Source organism: Nicotiana tabacum, chromosome 22 (genome assembly GCF_000715075.1).
Source record: "Nicotiana tabacum cultivar K326 chromosome 22, ASM71507v2, whole genome shotgun sequence".
Classification (NCBI taxonomy): Eukaryota; Viridiplantae; Streptophyta; class Magnoliopsida; order Solanales; family Solanaceae; genus Nicotiana; species Nicotiana tabacum.
The window spans coordinates 83236881-83257742 of NC_134101.1; the positions used below are offsets into that span (position 1 = coordinate 83236881).

Consider the following 20862-nt stretch of genomic DNA (forward strand, 5'->3'; position numbering starts at 1 on the left):
AAGGCAAACTTTACTACAGACCTCCAAATCACAATCCGGACGTGCTTCTAAGTCCAATATCACATAACAAAGCTAATGAAACCATCAGAAATCCTATCCGAGGTCAATTACTAAGAAGTCAAACTTGGCTAAATCTTTCAAATTTTAAAGCTTCTAGCTGAAAATCATTCTGCTAAATAAGTTCCAAATAACCTGAAAACCAAATCCGACGATTCACATAAGTCCTAATGCATCATATAAAGCTACTCATGCCCTCAAACAACCGAGCGAAGTGCAAATGCTCAAAACGATTGGTCGGATCATTACACTATTCATTCAATAGGGGTCCTAAGACGGGTATTCGTTCACTTGTCATGACTCAATTCTCACCGTAGGCAGTGATAGTGCCCAACACTATCATTAGGCAAACCAATAGTAAACCATCAACACAAACAAATGTTTATAACAATTTTACAAATCAAGAATTTAAATAATAAATCGGAGATAGATTTAGGAACCATGATAAAATACTTTCATTCTTAGTAAGTCACGAAATATGAACAAAACATAAGGCAAAATATTATAAATATCAAATACAACCATGAACATCTACTAAAAATCTCCAAAACCTGGTGTCGCCAGTGCATGAGCATCTAATAGAATATACAAAACCACTACAACTACTATCAGAAATGAAAATAGACAGAATAAAGTAAATATATGAGGAAGGAAACTCCGAGTGCTAGGGGTCGAAGCATGAAAAATAGCTCACCACTAAGTCTCCACCTGATACGACTACACGCCTGAGTGACCACCCGATGTACTTGTCTTAGTACCTGCACAATCAGAAGTGTAGTATGAGTACCTAATTTAACGCATACCTAGTAAGCATCTAGTCTTACCTCGAAGAAGTAGTGGGGAGGGGTCGACATTGGCATTTACTAGTGGCCCAATAACAATATATATATAAAAGCATATCGGTATAAGACACAATCATATAACATCAGCGTGATCGTACGGCTCGATCCATAGATGCATCTCATAATACCGACAAGGACGTACGACTCGATTCGTAATGATATTTTATAGTACTACCGAGGCGAACGTCTTGATCCCACAGGAATAGAGAAACTTTCATCGGGCTACTAGCCCCACTCGCGAACGTACGTGCGAGTAGATCATACAACTACCGATCACATAAACCCAACACGAAGATATGAATACAAAAGAAAACATAATTTTACCATCAATTAAGTATCCCTCCAAAACGTAAAGTAAGAGGCTATGTCAAATACACAAATTCTAGTCTCAAGCTCAGTTATGAATTTATGTAATCAAACATGCAAGATTAATTCAAGTAGTACAGTTAAGGCATGATGTAGGTCTAATTCTACCCGGACATAAACAAAAATCTAGCTTACACACGGACGTTCATCATGTCGTACATACATAGCACCCATACGATAAAGCACATGATAAATAAAATACCTACGGGGATAATTCCTTCTTACAAGATTGGGCAAGAGACTTACCTTGCTTCCAAGTCTACTACTCGACTCCAACACATTACTAACACCTCAAATCGATGTCGAAGAACTCGAAACTAGCCAAAGGAACATGCAAACCAATCAACATATACTCAAGTACTCATAATTTAATTATTAGAATCAATTTCCAACCCCACACATAAAGTCAACAAAAGTCAACCTCAGGCTCAAGCACTCTAGATTTTCGAACTTTTTAAAGATAAATATTAACCATGCATCACAAACTCAAATAAATAACTTATTTTTAATTTCATAATTAATTTCGTTGTCAAATCTCATTTTTATCGATTCTAGGTTTTCAAGAAAATCCAATAATTTGTACCTATTTTTATGTTAAAACTCACACCTGATCCATGTATTTTACACAGAATAAGTAGAAATCACTTACCTAGTGATACTTGATGAAAATGCTCCTTCAAAAAACTCCCAAATCGCTCAAGCCAAGAAAACATGTGATGAAATGAGACTAAGTCCCGAAACAAAACTTATATTCTACCCAAGACCTTCTTCTTCGCGCTCGCGGAAGCACTCTCTGGATCGTAAAGAACAGAACTTCCCCTGCCCAGGTCTCTTTCTTCGTGTTTGCTATCGCTCTGTCGAGTTCCTGGAGAACACTTCTACCATTCCTTCGCGTTCGCGGACCTACTGCGGCATTCGCGAAGGCCAAGTCTGCAAGTCCTTCCCTTCCTCTTCCTTCTTCGCATTCGTATGGCCTCCTCTGCGTTCGCAAAGAGGAGCCAGGCCCTCCATCGCATTCTCGAGGACTTCTTCACTTTTGCGAAGAGCAATAGCCGCCCCCTCCAAATTTCTTCTTTAAGATCGCGAAATACACAAGCGCCAGAAAAAATCTACCAACTTCAATATTACTTCGAGTGGTCCGAAACTCACCCGAGCTATCCAGAATCCCGTTCAATTATACCAATAAGTCCATAAACATAATCCGGACCTACGCAACGTCTCAAAACACTTAAAAATGATATCACAACCAAGAATCACACCCCAAATCAAACTAATCAACTTCTAAAGTTCAAACTTCTTCCAACTAACTTCGAACGCGACAAACCATAATTAGACAACTCGAAATTGAACCAAATTTTACACACAACTCCGATATGACAATACGAACCTATCTTCGGGCTTGGAAAGCCAAGCGGGGTTCGATATCACTAAAGTCCTCTTCAAGTCAAATTTAGAAAAGTTTAAAACCTTCCAAATGCCAACTTCTGGTAATAAGCGCCAAAACGCTCCCGGTCCACCCAAAACTCGATTCGAACATACTTCCAAGTCCAAAATTACCATACAAACCTATTGGAACCTTCAAATCTCGATTCCGTGGTCGTTTACTCAAAGTGTTGTGCCACCTTAGGCCACTATTATGGAACTAAGTATTTCGAATTCAATTTGAACCTTTCCAGAACCAAACGAGTCACCCCTGCAAGTCATAAAATAGGAAAAACACATGAAAAGTCTTAAATAAGAGAACGAGGTTCTAGAAAGCAAAATAACTAGTCGAGTCGTTACGGCACTTCTGACAACACTTAAATGGTATATTAGCTATATGTGATATTGATATGGAATGATTGCTCTATGGATCAGACTCTTGACATGTTCGTAACAGGTTGGTGCAGTTCTAGTCCAGCCAAGCCTGGTTTTGCTGCAATGAATATGTTTTTTTTGTCATGGAAATTACAGCGATCAATTAATATAGGTATCCACCACAATGCAAAAGTCTCAAATGCTGAAAATCTATTGTAATATAACATGCAATTTTACATGGAACGAGTTGTCGGAGATTTTCATAACCATTACTATGACATTCGGTCCTAAGCAAATTTTGAATAGACATCCTGAAATAAATATTCAGAGCAATAAAAGATTTTGGCATTAGGATTTAACTTTGTACATGCTTAAAAGAACTTTATAGTATCAGTGAATTTACTTGTTGTAACATGTTATAAATCTTATTTGCTATAGATAGTTACTTGTATACTTGTATTTCGCTGACCTGATAGTTTAAAAGTTCTTACACGATCAATATATAAGTTAAACTCTTGATAATAAATCTGTATCCGGGAATTCTTCATCAAATAAGAAAAAAATGTAACCTGGAATATGGGTTTCTTGAAATGTCTTTAACTCAATCTAGCTCAATTTAGAAAAATCTCTACAATGTAGAAGAAGACGTACTTAGCACATCAAATGTGGTTCAATGGAACCTTCCCTTTTGCTTGCAGATAAGCTCCCAATCAGCATCATGAACTTTCAGGGTCAGATAATCAACGTCTATTACACTGTTGTCACAATATTTCCTCAAGAGATGATCAGCAACACAAAAGCAAGTGCGAGAAAAGAACTCTTAGAAACTCCTTAACGAAAACTCCAAAGTTTGCTGAACTTGAATCATTTCAAGAAGCTCTTCTACAACCAGGATTTCCTTTGAGCAGTGATCAAACATAATGTCACTTGACGTAGCAAATAGATCTCGTGGCTAAGAACGAATTGAATCCAATGCTAGAGATAAGAAATAATCTACGAGTTGGATTTCTGTAACAAGCTTGATATATATTGAATTGAAATAAGGGTAAAATCAACGTGGTCCTAAAAATCTTTTTGTTCCCTGTCCAAAAAATTCTCTCCGCACAATAACGGACAAATCTTAACGTCTCTAAGAGACTCAGCGCTTGGCACTTACGCGCCGCTTCCATGTCCACATCGGACGGCCCAATATCGGCGCGTCCTAGCAATAATTCGAACCCTCTAGCTGGAGCGACTACCTCCATGGAAGAAATTATTCCCAAATCAACCTATGCCACCACAGTTTATCCACCGGTGATACAGAGCCCCAGGGCGGATTTAGGGGGCGGAAGGGTGTTCACCCTAACCAAAATTACACGGTATATGTAAGATAAAATTTATTTTTTACCTCTATATATTATATTTTGAATCCCTTTGACATAGCCCAAAAGCCTATGTTAGTCAAAATCTTTGAAAGGTCATTGGTTCTATTTCCACTGGCTGCAACTTTTCTAACTTTTTTCTTTTTTTGAACACCCTTGGCGATAATCCTGCCTCCGCCACTGCAAAGCTCTAGCTCTAATGTCAATAGTGGATACCAAGTGAAGGCTAGAATAACAACTCATAATGGCATGCCAGCAGTGATTTTCAAATCCAAAGATTACTATGGAGTGATGGCTCAACATTGCCGACTTACATTAGTCGGAAAATTTCTAAAGACCAGACCCAAAATTAAAATCATTCGAAGCTCTTTTGCCGAGAAAATCTCAATAAAAGGTAATGTCAAAATTGGTGCTTATGGTTTTAGAACTGTTTTTATGGACTTTAGTAATGAAGAGGATTGCAAGAATGTCTTTTTCAAGCGGATAATTGAAATATATATGGACAACAAATGTGGCTTGAACAATGGACACTGGATTTCAAACCGGATGAACATTCCCCATTTGCCCTGGTTTGAGTATTATTACCAGGTTTGCCATTTCATTGTCACTACTGGGAGTATGTTAAGCAGATTCTAAGTCCAGTTGGAGTAACACAGACTTTAGACATAGCTACTGGATCAAAAACAAGACCTGAGATGACAAAAGTTAGAGTAATTATTGATCTCACAAAATCAATAATGGACAGTGTATTTGTGGGTCAAGAAGATGAGGACTAGCCCTTAAAAGGTTATACTCAAAAGTTAGAATATGAACAAGTGCCCAAATACTGCAAACATTGCAAGCGAATTGGACATTCTCTGGTTCAATATAGGTGGGCTGAAAAGAAGAAAAAAGAGCAACACGACACTGAAGGGAAGAAACAGGAAGACGGCAATAAGGAACAGCAAATACAAGAGAGTACTACAAAAGATGAAATAGTATTAAACACTACTAGAATTCCGGAAAAAAGCGACTAAAGTTGGTCTGTCAGGAAAAACGACCAAAGTTGGTCGCTAAATTGGTGAAAATAATAAAATAATTATTTTAAATACATTAGCGACTAAGGTTGGTCGCTATTTGGTCGATAATTTCGTCAAAATATTGACCGAATTGTCAGACTTGCTTAGTCAAAGAAATACTGAGATTAGCGACCAACGTTAGTCGTTAAAGGGGGACCCACTTATAAAATTTTAATAATTATAATATTATTTTAAAAAATTATAAAATATAAATAAATATAATTTAAAATTAGCGACCAAAGTTGGTCGCTAATTAAGGGGTACTGAAATTAGCGACCAACTTTGGTTGCTAATATGGAACCCAGTTATAAAATTTTAATAATTATATTATTATTTAAAATAAATTATAAAATATAAATAAATATAATTCAAAGTTAGCGACCAAAGTTGGTCGCGTACTCAAATAGAGACCAACTTTGGTTCGCTAATCTGGGACCCAGTTCTAACGTTTAACAATTATATTATTATTTTAAATATTATATAAAATATAAATAAATCTGATTTAAATTTAGCGACCAACTTTGGTCGCTAATTTTAATTCCTGGATAATTAGCGACGAAAGTTGGTCTCTTTTCAGGTCAACATTGGTCAAAATTAAAAATCACTTTTGTATTTACTATCTAAATAATATAAATGTAAGTCGTTAACACTTTTGTAATACAAGGGATGAATAGACTAAAATATACTCTAACATGCTATATATGCAGTTAAGTAGTACTACGAAGCGTGCGTGTGTGTCTATATATACTATGCACTAAGTATTAGTGCATTAGCTAATATAATATATATATATATATATAAGAACATGAAGCGCTCGGAACACAGGGCCGGATTCTTTTAGGTATTGATACACTTGTAAATTGATTCATCGACTTATAACCTACTCAGATGCATGTATATATATTAAAAACAAAACGTCTCGACTTATATCAATTAATATGTTATAATTGATTCATCGACTTATAACCTAGTGATGAATGAATGTAATTCATTAACTCTGTTATAATACAAATAATGAATACTATTATATCAATTAATAGAATAATATTATATTGGTTTATCAATTCATTAATTATTCGTACGTAGTAATGTATAAGATTGATCATCAATTACAATATAGTTTATGCGTGTGTATGAAATTACTCATATACTTAAATATAACTTAAAAAATTCCTTTACATACATGCTATTATAATCTATTAAAAGTAATTACCTAGTTAATATAATTTTTTTTAAAATTCAGAGTCGCCACTTGGGATGATTTATGGTGTCCCAAGTCACCGGTTCAAATCCCGAATCGAGTAAAGATTGACTCTGTTTTACAGTCTACGAACACAGAAATCCGGGTAAGGAATTCTTTTAACCCGGGAGAAGCTGTTAGGCATTCCCGAGTTCCGTGGTTCTAGCACGGTCGCTCAACTGTTATTATTGGCCTAATTATCTGATTTTAAAACACTTTTAAGCCTATGTGCATTTTAACTTTAAAACCGCTTTTATTTAGATATTTTTTAGAAAGATTCAACGTCATCTAAAACACATCTTGGACCACGTCACATAAATGCACCCGCGGTCCACGACACGTTTTATCTAACGTTATTGAGATTTGGATTTGGGTCACATAAATGCACACCTAAATTTATAACATATGTATCACAACTACGTCACGGGAACCGTACCCGTAGCTATGATAATTCATTATTAGCCGCGCCTAAAGCAAACTAGGATATTAAAGAGTTATTTTTCTAAATTTTGAGATTATTGTAAGGTAATGAGAGTATGGAAATTATTTTTGTGGATGAAGTGTAAATTTTATTTCATTGTTATCTTCCCGAACCATAATCCTCGTTGTGACCTATCAAATTTAAAAGCCCAAAATCTCATCAATCTCACATTAAAAATTACATGGCCCAATTTCTCTAATACACCATAGTTTCTTCAACTTAAGACTCCATTTTTAGCTATTATTAAATTACTAAAATAATTTCAAACTTAACACCAAATGTTCTTTCATGAAACAAGATATCAGAACAATGAAAAGCAAGCAACATAATATCAAATAAAGAATAGAATGTTAACACACATGTTATTGATAAAAAAAAAGAGTTTCCTTTAAAATGTTGACCCATTTACGTTTTAAGTCTAACATGGACTTGTCCAATAATATTAGCCTAAAAAACATAGATGGAGAAACTTACATTTTAGTTACTTGTAAAATTAATCTCGATCAAACAAGCAGAAACAAAACTAAAGAAGAAAAAAGTAACAAAATTTAAATCGATCTAAAAAAAAAAACAGAAGCATTGTAAGAAATAATTAGAAGATTAAAAGAATGAATCCTTCGATAGATTTCTAACCTTTGTTGCGTACAGAGAAAACAAGAATTTCAGTTTTGGGAACGGAGATCAACTGCGACGTTCCACCCCAAACTCGCAGAGCGGAGCATCGGACGAGAATTCAAACAGACCTCAAACTTTGACCTCTTCTAACTCACCAAAATGAGATAACAAAGTCGGACCTTGCGAGGTGTAATTATGGAGGAAAACAGTTGGTTTTAATCTGTTCTTGTGGTTGATTTCCGGACAGATTTTGGGGTTGGATTAGAGTGGAGTTTGGAGATGAAAACGGTGATGGTTTGGGAAGGTTTTCCGGCGTGTTCGACGCTATCGTGAATGGGAAGAGGCAGAAGAAGCAGCAGGGGTCGTTTGTGTTGTGTTCTGCGGCTGTTGGTCTGGTTGAGGTGGAGGAGCAGCAGCGGGTTATGGGGTCTGTTGAGGAAGACGACGACAAGAGGGGGATGGGGGTCTTTTTTGGAGTTATACGGCGCTGATGGTCAGACTTTTTTGTCCCTAGGCGTTCTTTTTAGTATTTCAGCTCTAGGTTTGCTTTCTCCGTTTTTTCCCTGTATTTTTTTTGTCCCCCTCTCATTGTAGGCGATAGTCTCTAATATAGGTCTAGGTTTTAAATGTATTTTTTGTGTATTTGTCAATTAGTCCGTAAATCTTTTTGCGTTAAGTCCTTAGGATCTTTTTATTTATTTTTTATTCCAAAGAAGAGTCAAGAAGGGTCCATGGGGTTGGCTTAATTGACATTGGGTATTGGGCCAAGAATTGAGCTCTATAACTCTTAAAATTGTGTTCTAACACCTTAATTGACTCCTTTTTAAAATAAGATACAAATACTACATAATGCCAAAGTTAATCCTAATTAATTAAACTAAACATGAAACTATTTTTGTGTTTTCGAAATTATATAAAGATAAAAATAAGGTACTATTTTTGTATAATTTTAAAATTTATGAAAAATACATAAACTAATTTTTTTTTTGTAATTTTTATTTTTCTTGTAATAAAATAAAGTAAAAAGTCAAAATGAATTGAAATAGCTATATTAGGCCTAAATTAAATACTTACGTGCTAAAATATAAAAAATCTTGGGAGGGTCAAAAATCACATGTCTACAGCTGCCCCTCTTTGATTGGAAACGCGAAAAGTTTTCAGACAAAGAACGATTAGACAGGTTTTTTGACCCGATCCTTATTTGGGAGAGACTAAAACTGAGAAAAAGGGAATATGACCGAGCCCTGGTATCTAAGCTGCCTACATATCCTTGGCTATAAAGGAATCAGGCCACGTGTAGTTCAGAGGTGAGTGAGATGATGGAGTATGCCGAGGTGGAGAACCGGTCGAGGTGCCGTTCCGCCAAGGTTTCGGTCCGCTGTCCTAATGTTACATCAAAAATCAAAACATAAAAAAGACTAGCTAAGCCTATCAACTACGAGTTACAGGATTCTTGTCTATAAGTCTTCTGAAGCTTGATCTTGAATCTTGAATGGTTCTTCATGCAGACTTTGGATTTGAACCTTGACGCTTGCTAGTTGCAGGTGCTAGCTCATTCTTCTTCATCTTTTCGGATCAAAACCGGGCATTCTCTCTTTTTCCTTATTGTGACTCACTTCTGTTGATCACCTCGGACTGTTGACTCACATTCTTACCACGAGCTTCTTTTGTTGTTGACTTGAATTGTAATCTGAGATGCTTTCCCTTATTCTCTAGGTGGATGCCTGGCTGCTGAACTCGAACTGTATTCCCTTGCTCTCCAGGTGGGCGCCTGATTGCCACAACTTTAACTATATTCCCTTGCTCTTCAGGTGGGCGCCTGATTGCCGAAACTTGAACTGTATTCCCTTGCTTTCCAGGTGGGTGCCTGATTGCCGAAACTTTAATTATATTCCCTTGTTCTCCAGGTAGGCGCCTGATTGCCAAAACTTCAACTGTATTCCCGTGCTCTCCAGGTGGGCGCCTAATTGCCAAAATTTTAACTGTATTCCCTTGCTCTCCATGTGGGCGCCTGGTTGCCAAAACTTGAACTGTATTCCCGTGCTCTCTAGGTGGGCGCCTGATTGCTGAACTTGAACTGCATTCCCATGCTCTCCAAGTGGGCGACTGATTGCTGAACTTGAACTGTATTCCCGTGCTCTCCAGGTGGGCGCCTGAATGCCAAAACTTGAACCTGATTGCCAAAACTTAACTGTGTTCCCTTGCTTTCCAGGTGGGCGCCTGATTGCTGAACTTGACTGTGTTCCCATGCTCTCCAGGTGGGCGCCTTATTGCCGAAACTTAACTGTGTTCCCTTGCTTTCCAGGTGGGGGCCTGATTGGTGAACTTGAACTATATTCTCGTGCTCTTCAGGTGGACACCTGATTGCCAAAACTTTAATTGTATTCCCGTGCTCTCCAGGTGGGCGCCTGATTGCTGAACTTGAACTGTATTCCCGTGCTCTCCAGGTGGGCACCTGATTTCCAAAACTTAACTGTATTCTCGTGCTCTCCAAGTGGGCGTCTGATTGCCCAAACTTTAACTGTATTCCCGTGCTCTCCAGGTGGGCGCCTGATTGCCAAAACTTGAACTATGTTCCCGTGCTCTCCAGGTGGGCGCCTGATTACGAAACTTGAACTGTATTCTCGTGCTCTCCAGGTGGGCGCCTGATTACCAAACTTGAATTGTATTCTCGTGGTCTCCAGGTGGGCGCTTAATTGCCAAAACTTTAACTGTATTCTCGTGCTCTCTAGGTGGGCGCCTGATTGCCAAAATTTTAACTGTATTCTCGTGCTCTTCAGGTGGGCACCTGATTGCCAAAACTTGAACTGTATTCCTGTGCTCTCTAGGTGGGCACCTGATTACTAAACTTGAACTGTATTCCCGTGCTCTCCAGGTTGGCGCCTGATTGCTGAACTTGAATTGTATTCCCGTGCTCTCCAGGTGGGCGCCTGATTTCAACAAAATAGACAAAACAAAGAAAATTGTCTGCCCCAGTTTGGTAGCTGGGCACATATGTGAGTGTTTATCGAATATTTTTATGAATTTGAAAGCTAGATCCCATTATACACGAGGGTCCTGACAACTCCTAGTTAAATGACAGTTTTTTTAAAAAGCTGAATTATGCTTTCTAAAGGTATGACTACCGCTAAATCTGGTTATCTAAGAAGGTCTTAAAACTACATCCCATTAACCAAGAAGGTCCTGAAAGTCAAAAATCAAGTATTATCTTAAGAGTGACAACTTTTACGGCTGAATTATACTATCCTACAATAGAACTCATGCTAAATCTTGTTATCTAACAGAAATCTTGAGGCTAGGTCCCATTATTCAGGAGGGTCCTAACAATTCGAATTGAATCCTATCCTAAGAATGAAAACTTCAAAGTCAACTTATATTTCTTTGGGGTACATTTATACTAGATTTTTCTATTCATGATTGTTTTGAATTTTAAACTAGGTCCCATTTTCCAGGAGGGTCCTGAGAATTTACGGTCAAACCTGTCTGGTGCTTGCTTTTCCTTACGGAGAGTTTCTCCGAAACAAACAAAATTTTCTGCCCCTGTTTCAAATAAAAAAAATCTTGTTAGTTTAAAAATATGGTGGTTGGTTTGTGGCCTTGACTTTGAGGGCGATTGCTCCTTCACTTCCCATGATAACTTTGATTTCCACTCAAATACCTTGCTTGTTTATTGACTAACCACTTTCTCTGTCACCCTTATCACAGAAAATACCTATTCTCCATTTAGACCCAATACCCTTTATATGTTGCATTGCTTATGAACTGACATTTACCAAACCTTTGTGTCTCACATGAATCCCAAAGAACGTCAATTTCCACCCCCTCAGTGCGTATGCTGTTCTTTCTTGACTTAAACCACTGGCCTTGAGGTCTATTGCTCCTTCACTTGCCATGATAACTTTGATTTCTGCTTGGAAGATCTTGCTTGTCCCTGGTTAATCGCTTTTTTTGTCAATCTTATCACAGAAAATACATTTGATCCGTTCACCTAACACCCTCCATCTGTTGCATTGTTCATGAATTGATATATACCAAACCTTTGTATTTCACATGGATCCCAAAGCATGTCGATTGTTACCAACTCGGTGCGCTTGTTGTTCTTTCCTGACTTATGACACTTTGATGTGCTAGCCATATCCCGTTTTGTGCAATTGGAAAGCTGGTGGCAAATTTTGAAGTCATTTCTCACTTGTTCTGACCAAACAGACTCAGGAAGAGGAAGTAAACAAGACAAAAGGAACAAAGTAAAGGACAATGGAAAGAGATGATTCCTAACAAGAAATTTACAAAGTAGAGTAGAAACCTATCAGATGTGGATACCAACTCTAATGACCATGACATGCACATGTTGATTAAGTGACCTAATCTGTCAAATAAGTTTGATGTTCAACTCTTGTTATACCCCTAAACCGTGGAACTGGGCTTCAATGCTCCGATTATCTAATCTGATTCACGATCCTTATTCGACTTGTAGTGCCCGGAGGGTATTCACCATCAAGCCTCTCTCATTTTGTTCTTTTTCTCAACTCACTATCGCCTTATGGTGTCTGTGAAGGTTTTTCAATTGTGAGCACGTGATTTTTGTTTCGCGCGACAATCGCTCCAAGAGAATTAAAAAAAATAACAAATGGTCCTGCTATGCAAATTTGGATTTTACATGGCACTTTGTTAATTATTTTTGATTTTGTGCCCATTTTTTATTAAAACAAAATACAAAATGTATGTTTCGTGCGTAATGTGAACCGTAATCCGATTGTTAAATAGGAGATCACAAAAATACGCATTTCTTTTGTCCTGATTTGTTGCTTTGTTTAAGTTTACCTACTTTTAACATTTTATACGCGTTAAATAAATATGTTAAGTGTTAATTAATGGTGTCTAGTTTTATTTAATTAGGTTGTGTATTTAGGAAATTAGAAATAAAGAAAAAAAGAGGGGAAAATTTGTTTTAAAATGAATTTGGGCCACAAACATTATAAAATCTGAAGCCCAAATGAATGGCCCAATCCACCAGTCCGCACAGCCCACTCCCCAGGCAGCAAAACGACGTAGTTTAACACCAAAACTACGTCGTTTCAATGCCAATCCATCCCAACCATTCAAACCAAGCTGATCCAACGGTCCGGATCTCTCACCCATAACCCCATTTGCCCGACCCGTTACCCGAACCAACTTTGACCCCAACACCTGAAACGACACCGTTTCCCTCGAGCTGAAGGATCCTGGCCCTTCATCGTGCCTCATCCAACGGCTGAGATCCATTCACCCACTCCATATATAAGCTTCCCCTCATACCCCACCCCCTATCCAAATACCCCTGCCTTTCATCATCCTCACAAAGAACCCCGGAACCCTAGAGCCGCCCCCATCTCCCTTCACCAGAAACCCGGCGGCATGAACGCCGGTGACCTCCGCCTGAACACCATAGAACCCCCTCACCGCCCTGAACATTGATCTGTTGGCCGTTTAGTTCGAATCCCTTCCCACCTTCTCGAATCTTCATTTGAAGATTCGAGTTGGAACCCGATTTACACCAATCGACCTCAACTTCACACCAGACAGTCCCCAGACCCCCCTCGTGACCAAACCATGCTTGGTTTGGTCCGAATCTAACCAGGGAAACACGAATCCCAGATCTAATTTTTGAACCCTAGTTTTCTCCGTGCATGTTCCGTGTCTGTTCAAGCCGAAGAGATTAAGGTCTAATGGACCTTAATCGAAGTGTTTCTCATCTGAGAAACACTTCGATTAAAGTCCGTTCAGCCTTAAGAAAGGTCTGTCCGAGTCCAAGTTAAGGCTTTTGATTTTTTTTCGAGATTTAAGGTGAGTTTTGCTTTTTCTTTTCTTATTTCTGTTAGTCCATGTGATTGATTAAAGGTCTGTTCATGTTTTGTTTTAATTTGTGTCTTTGAATTTTTATCAACTGTTGTTTGTCCACTTTACCTGAACCTCTGTGTTTGTTTGAATCCCTCTCCTATTCTGATAATGCGTATGTATGTATGTGCTGTGCGAATAATTGAGCTTCAAATTTTGACTGATCAACTGATTCCTCGAGTACCACTTTGTTTAGTCAGTATAATTCAAATCATGTGTCGATACTATTAAATGTCTGATTTTTGGCTACGATTGTGCATGTTATGATTAATATAATCGAGTCGACATGTGTCGTCAATTAGTTTCAATTGCCTGAACAATAACAAATCGATTTGCTTCTGGACACATTTGTTTGAATCAATTAGGAACTGAGTTTGTTTACTTATAGTTGTTAATTTGAATCAGAAATGTAAAAGGAATGTTTGTTTAACTTCTGAATTGGAGGGCATGTGCACTTTCTGCACAACATGTGCATTTGTGCACCACAGGTGCATTTGTGCACAGCCTGTGCCCTGCATAAGGGCTTTTGAATAAAATAATCGACAGCACATGCTGTCAGATATATATTCTGCTGCCCATTACCCTACTTTAGTTAAGAAGTATTAAACCTCTTTCAAAAGGGTAAGTCTGCCAGGGAATGTGATGGGTTTCTAATATTAAATAGCTAAGTGGAACTGAAAAGGGACAGCACATGGGAGGGGTATCTGATTAATCTAACAGGCTGTTAAAGGGCAGACTTTAGGCTTATAAAAGAGGAGGACTTCCATCAGTTTTAAGGGAAGACATATGATAATAGAGAGAGACAGAGGGAAATTGTTAAGGAAAAGATAGAGGAGATCAAGAGAGATCTGAGAAGAGAGGTTTGGAGACATACATAGATACACATATATACAGAAATAGAAAGAGAGCAAGAAAGAGATAAAACAGATTAGGAAATCAGAAACTTGGTTTTGTTTGTCTGAAGTTCATATGTTGTCAATTTGTTAGGTAGTGTTGCTTCTTCTAAGTTTCAATCGAGATTACTGTTAGTGTTTTGTTGCATTTGGTATATCTCGGAATTGGATTGTCTGGAGTTTTGTTTCCACCACACTGTGTGCTGCTTCATTTGGCTACTTTCTCTTCAACTATAGTTCCACCCCTTGCAATAGAATCTGCTCTGCTGTGTTGTTTTGATTCGCTGCTGTTACTCTGATTCCTACTGCTGCTGATCTTCCCTGTTATTCTCTTCTTCCTCTTTGCATTTCAGCATTCCAGGTACACATTTCAAGTCCCATATTGATGTAACTGAAACAGTTTGAAAGCATGAAATGAAAAGGTTGAAGAAGTTCAAGTATTTGTTGTAATATTCATGGTACATTAACGGGTCTGTAAAAAATTGATTAGTTTATAATTCAATAGTGTGAAAGTATGTACTGATACTCGATTGAATTTAGCCCTTTGTGTTAGTTCGTCAGTTGTTTGTTAGTACGGGGTACGTATACTCCGACCTTGTACAATGCTGTTTCTGTTTCATTTTAGTTTTTTTTGGGTTCCATTAGGCAGTACATAGGGTCACATTCAAAGTCCCATTGGTAATAATATCTAGTAGCTAAATCCTTTAATCTAGCCTAAATAAGTTTAGTTAAGTTCAACTCAAGAAATGTTCGGATTAAGTGTTATATTTCGTTAGCTCGTATGTGATTTCTTGTCAGATTAAAGCATTTTTCCATTAAAGTATAACATTTTCTTAACTTTGTAAATAATTAATTATAAGAATCCGGATCAGGCCAAAGCATATAATTAAATTAGCATGTACCTTTTCTTCTAATTTTAGGGACAAATGTATTAGAAATGTAGCCACTTTAGGATATCCTTTCTAAAATAGAGACGAGCCTCGCCAAATAAAAAATGCAAAATTGCGGGGCCCTCGATAAATAATCATAATAAATATTTAGAATTCAGGCTAGGCCGTTTAGTGAATCTCATGGCCTTCTCAAAAATAATAATGCGTTAGGTTCTTTAGGCGCGACTTAATTAAAATCATATTCTTAAATTCGGGTGCACATTGATGTGACCCAAATCCAAATCTCAACGAAGTCAAAATGTGTTGACAATCACGGGCGCATTGATTGTGACGTGGTTCGAGATGCATTTTCACGACGTTGCAATTCTATAAAATAAGTGATAATGATAAAAGCGGTTTAAACTTAATAAAAGCATGTAAGTCATAACATTGTATTTAAATCAGATATTTAGCCATTATAACAATTTAAGCGACCGTGCTAGAACCACGGGATTCGAGGGTGCCTAACACCTTCTCTCGGGTCAACAGAATTCCTTACTTAGAATTTCTGGTTCGCAGACTTCATTTGGGAAAGTTGAAAATTTCCTCGATTTGGGATTCAAGATAAACCGGTGACTTGGGACACCAAAAGCCAAACCTTTCCCAAGTGGCGACTCTGAATTAAATAAATAATCCCATTTCGAATATTGTCACTTAAATTAAAAAAACTCCCCTCGCGCATTTAACCCTTCGGGGCGGGCGCGCAAAAAGGAGGTGTGACAGCTCTGGCGACTCTGCTGGGGACATTTACCCAGAACCACTGGTTCAGGGTTCAAGAATTCGAGCTTAGAATAATTGTTATATTTGGCTTTATTATCTGATCTTTATTACATGTTTTTGCATAACGTGCTAAATGTTATCTTTTACCGCTTTGATATTATCTGAACTGTATATAAACTGTGCCGAAACCCTTCTCTTCTTACCTCCGGGGAGAAGCTCGCTGGTCGAGACTCCCTATTCTGTTAGTGTTAATACCTGAAATAAGAAAGAGGTCGGACAAGTTACAAAGCCGGACGATCTCGCGGGTCCCCGGTACGTAGCCCCCTCCTCGACTCGAGTTGTCCGCTCGGGTACACAGTCTAGAACAAATACCCAGGTTACGAACCTAGAATAACTTGACTTCATGCCGGATCCCTAGTAGGAACGCTTATCTGCATCATGTTGCATTTGACTTAGGGGACTCAACACAGGGGTTGGGTCCGTCTAGGACAGGCAACCTGAAATGAAAAGACCACCCTGCTGCATCCTATTTGTTTTGCGCATTTATTTGCCTCGGTTCCGCATGCTGACCGGTTTTTAAAAAAAAAAAAGAAGAAAAATAGCGGCATAGGGAGATAATTACTTATTTTGGAAAAATAGAACCAATGTCCAAGTAGTGTCAAAACCTCGCCGGAATTTTTTCTAAAAAAGGAATAAAAACAAAATTTGTCTTCTTAGTTTGAGTTATTAAAAAAAAAATATAAAATTTTTCTTTTTTTTTATCACTTCCAAAATCAAAAAAAAAAAGAGAAGGTATTTATTTAAAAGTAAAAAAAAAAACGGAGATTCATAATTCAAAAAAAAAAAATATTGTCTCTTTCGTAGTACCCCTTTTATAAATTCAGACTAATGGTCCAAATATTTCCTAAAAAATAATAATATTTTCTTTAGTCTTTATCTCTTTGCCAAAAGAAAAAAAAATATAATAAAAATACGTATTCTTGATTTCTAGGTTTATTTGATTTTTTCTATTTACGGTATTCTCGAACTACGCCGGTTTGATTCTCACCAGATGTGAGATACGTAGGCAACCCTCGTCGGGTTCAACCCCATTTTGCTAAAATAGCCAAAATCAATAAATAAAATAAATAAATAAAAAAAGAGATGTGTCAAATTTTTAAAGAGTCATAAATAAGTCAGGTGACGCTGTTTTGTCATAAATAGCCGAATGATTCCGAAAAGGGACGCCGGAAGGCTGACTTTGCATAAACAGCCACCTTTGGGTCTTGTTTAGCATTTTTGTCCAGTTGACCCACACAGCCTTAAAATCTTCGTCCCCGAAGTGTTTAAAGGCCGTGTTCAAAACTTGATCCCCTCTGTAAAATATTTTGAGTCAAGTCATTTTTTGTTAAAATCACCTTAATAAATGTGCAGGATGAGCACGATGCAAAATGAACATTTTTCAATAATGACCAAAATCCCTGTCAAGTTACGGCTATGGTGGAATGATCTAGGTGTTGAAGGACAAAACGAGGTTAAGAAATATCTGAAAGGTCTTGTGGGTTTGTTGGAAATCCAGCCTCGGGGAGATATCATAAGAGCTTTGGTTACCTATTGGGACCCGGCGCACAATGTTTTCCATTTCTCTGATTTTGAACTCACCCCGACTTTGGAAGAAATGGCCGGATACATCGGGAATACTGAACTTTCCTTGAAGGAAAAATACTTGGTCGCCCCAAGAGTCGTCACGGTACATCGGTTCCTAGATTCATTGAAGATACCTAGAACAGTCCACAACCCGGATCTGGCAGCCGGATTTTGTACTCCATGCTTCATATATGATAGGTACGGTCATGAGGGGGGATTCAATAATCCAATCAACAAACTGTGCAGCAAAGGAGTTCGTCATAAGTGGGACAAGCACAGACGGGTAGCGTTCATGATGATGTTCCTGGGCCTTCTGGTATTTCCAAGGAAAGACGAAAACATTGATTTGAAGATATCTGGGGTCGTCAGCACTTTACTCACGCAAAGTGACAGTACTCTCGCGCCAATGGTGGTATCTGACATCTTTCGAGCTCTTACAACTTGTAAAGCTGGGGGAAATTTCTTCGAAGGTTGTAACTTGCTCCTACAGATATGGATGACCGAGCACCTCTGCCATCATTCCGAGATTTTGAGCCATGGTTCCCCGGAAAAGACCTGCATAGAAGAATCTTACACGAGAACCAAAGAGATCAGTTTGCCCAAAGGAGTCCTGGCATGGACCTCGTTCTTTCAAGCTCTTACTGCCAGCCAAATACAATGGACGTTGGGATGGTTGCCTGTTGATGAGATCCTATATATGTCTGCAGCTAAAACTCATTTCTTACTGATGGGGCTTAAGAGCATTCAACCTTACGCACCCCGCCGAGTTTTGAGACAGTTCGGGAGATGCCAGACAGTACCTCATGAGGAAGATCTTAGCACTCAAGCAGTTGAGATAAGTCCTAACGGACAATTCCCAGAAGCGAAGATTCGCCAAATCTGGAGCGAGTGTCAATATTTGAAATCAGATACTTGCGTGCGGGATCGAGCCAAAGGAGAGACGGCGCCAGGTTACTTTGCATGGTATAGAAGGGAACTTGAGCATGAAAGGCCAGCTAAGAGACCCCACATCCGGAATTTCACCGAATCATCGCAAAGGCAGTGGGATTGGTTAGCGAAGGAAAGAGGCTATTGCGCCGAAATCAGCAGGTTAAAGCAACAAGTGGGAAGCTTGAAATATGAGCACAACGTACAAGTTTCTACCAATCTGGGAGAGCGGAACAGGTTAATTCAGGAAAACGAAATGCTTAGAGCCCAGATCAAACAGATAAGGGTGGATGCGGATAAACAGCCAAGGCGTCGATCAGACGAGCAACTGATAAAAAGGCTAAAAGTGAAATCAGGGAATGGCAAGATGGTTTGGAGAAATCTGAAAACGTCATAGCAGAGCTCAGGGCACAGTGGGATACAAGAGCAGATAAGCATCGCCGATACCTGAATCAATTGGAAGGCGACCACGAGAAGACTGTTGCTAAAATAAAGAGAGAGATGGCTGCACTTGAGATCAAAGCAGCTAATCAGGCCAAGGATTTCCAAATTGAGAGCAGATACTGGTACGACTCAATAGCCCAGATAAAGTTGGAAGTATGGCGACTGAAGCATCAGCATATACAGGATGCTCAAGTATTCAAGATATGTAGCGATCAGATAAAACGCCTACTCGTAGAGAAAAAGCAAACCAGAGATTGGATCAAGGCTATTGCTCATGCCATCACCAGACGATGTCTACGATGTGAGAACATGTCCAGCGTTACCGTCCTCTCGGCAGTAATGGGTTATGTCAAGCAGACTATGCATGAGCTGGAGCAACTTGAGAGGGATCTCACGCCTAGGACCGCGGTGAGGCCGAACGATGCCCCGCGGACACCAATTTTCAAAACCATAATGCACTCATAGGTCAAATCTGTATCTTAGCATCTTCTGCTTGTTTTTCCCATCAGAGTGATTTTTAGTCTATTTTGAGTCTAGGTTTATTTTCAAAGTTCGCTTTTTCTTTTGCAAAATGTAGTTTGTAATAGACCATTTCAACAATAAAGAGGTTGCTTCTTTTACGCTCATTTGTGTTTTTCAAACTACGTAATGATCTGATTCACGTAGGCATCGTGATACGTAGGCAATCCTCATCGGATCCGGTCGCATTTCTTTTACTGCAAAAAAAATAATAATAAAAAAATAAATAAAAGAAAAACAAAAAAAAAAGAAGAAAAAGAAAAATATATAAAAAAGGGGAAAACTAATAAGAGGAAAAATGCCGGAATGATGCGTTGCTCTCGTAGCAAACATATAGTAGTCCACTTAACTGTATAGGTGCATCATGCCCAACGTGAGATTGACTATCTGTTATTTGCTGCAAATTAACCGTGCATTTGTCGTTGAGTATCTTCCAGGGTTTTTGAAAAGACGGTTGGTTTGGTGAAAGTCTGGCCTCGCACTCATACTTCACGAGGTCAAGGAGAAGTGTTCAACTACCTGTTGTTAGGACCAGAAGCAGTACTCACACTTACTTCACCCGGTCAAAAGGAAGTGTGGAAATGTCTTCAGAAATTCCATTGCAAACAATCCCTGTTTCCGAGGAGAGCTCGATCTCAGCCGTCCTCACACCTGAATCCACAACTGCGGAGGAAAATAGAATCCTACAGCTCCGCATGTTGGAAATGTTGGACGACTGGAATAATGGGAAAGAGCCGCCAAGTGTCGTCCCTGGATTCCCTGAATTATTCTCCAGGTCAAGTGGGACTTCTAATGTCCCCATAAATTATCCTGCTACCCCATTCGGGTACCCAGCCACCTCAGCCTTCTCTGCTGGATCGCCTTCTGAGCCTCATCCCCGAATGTCAGCCACCGATGCAAGCATGAACATCTTTACTGCATCGCCTTGCCCGATTACGGCACAGCCCGCCACGTGCAAACCAAGCTTTGACTCATCCTCTTTTACATTCCAAGCACCATCGTTCTCAATGGAACCAACTAGGTTCGCTACCAGCACTAATCCTCTACCGCCTCAGTGCGAGCTTGCACCCGGGCAAGATCAGAACCCCAGAATTGCAGAACAAAATGAGATTG

General features: G+C 38.7%; 1 long non-coding RNA gene across 3 annotated transcripts; it reads right to left on the reverse strand.

Annotated features, from left to right (window-relative positions):
* Positions 1–536: 536 nt before the first annotated feature.
* LOC107828573 (uncharacterized) lies at positions 537–8400 on the reverse strand. 3 transcript variants are annotated; one of them, XR_012704984.1, is made up of 4 exons: positions 7836–8400; positions 3714–3960; positions 1915–2958; positions 537–815 (listed from the first exon to the last, which is right to left on the reverse strand). It is a non-coding gene; the product is annotated as an uncharacterized LOC107828573 (long non-coding RNA). The 3 variants fall into 3 exon arrangements; XR_012704986.1 differs by having other exon boundaries at positions 1915–3180; XR_012704985.1 differs by having other exon boundaries at positions 3714–5113; positions 7836–8394.
* Between the last annotated feature and the right edge of the window lie 12462 nt (positions 8401–20862).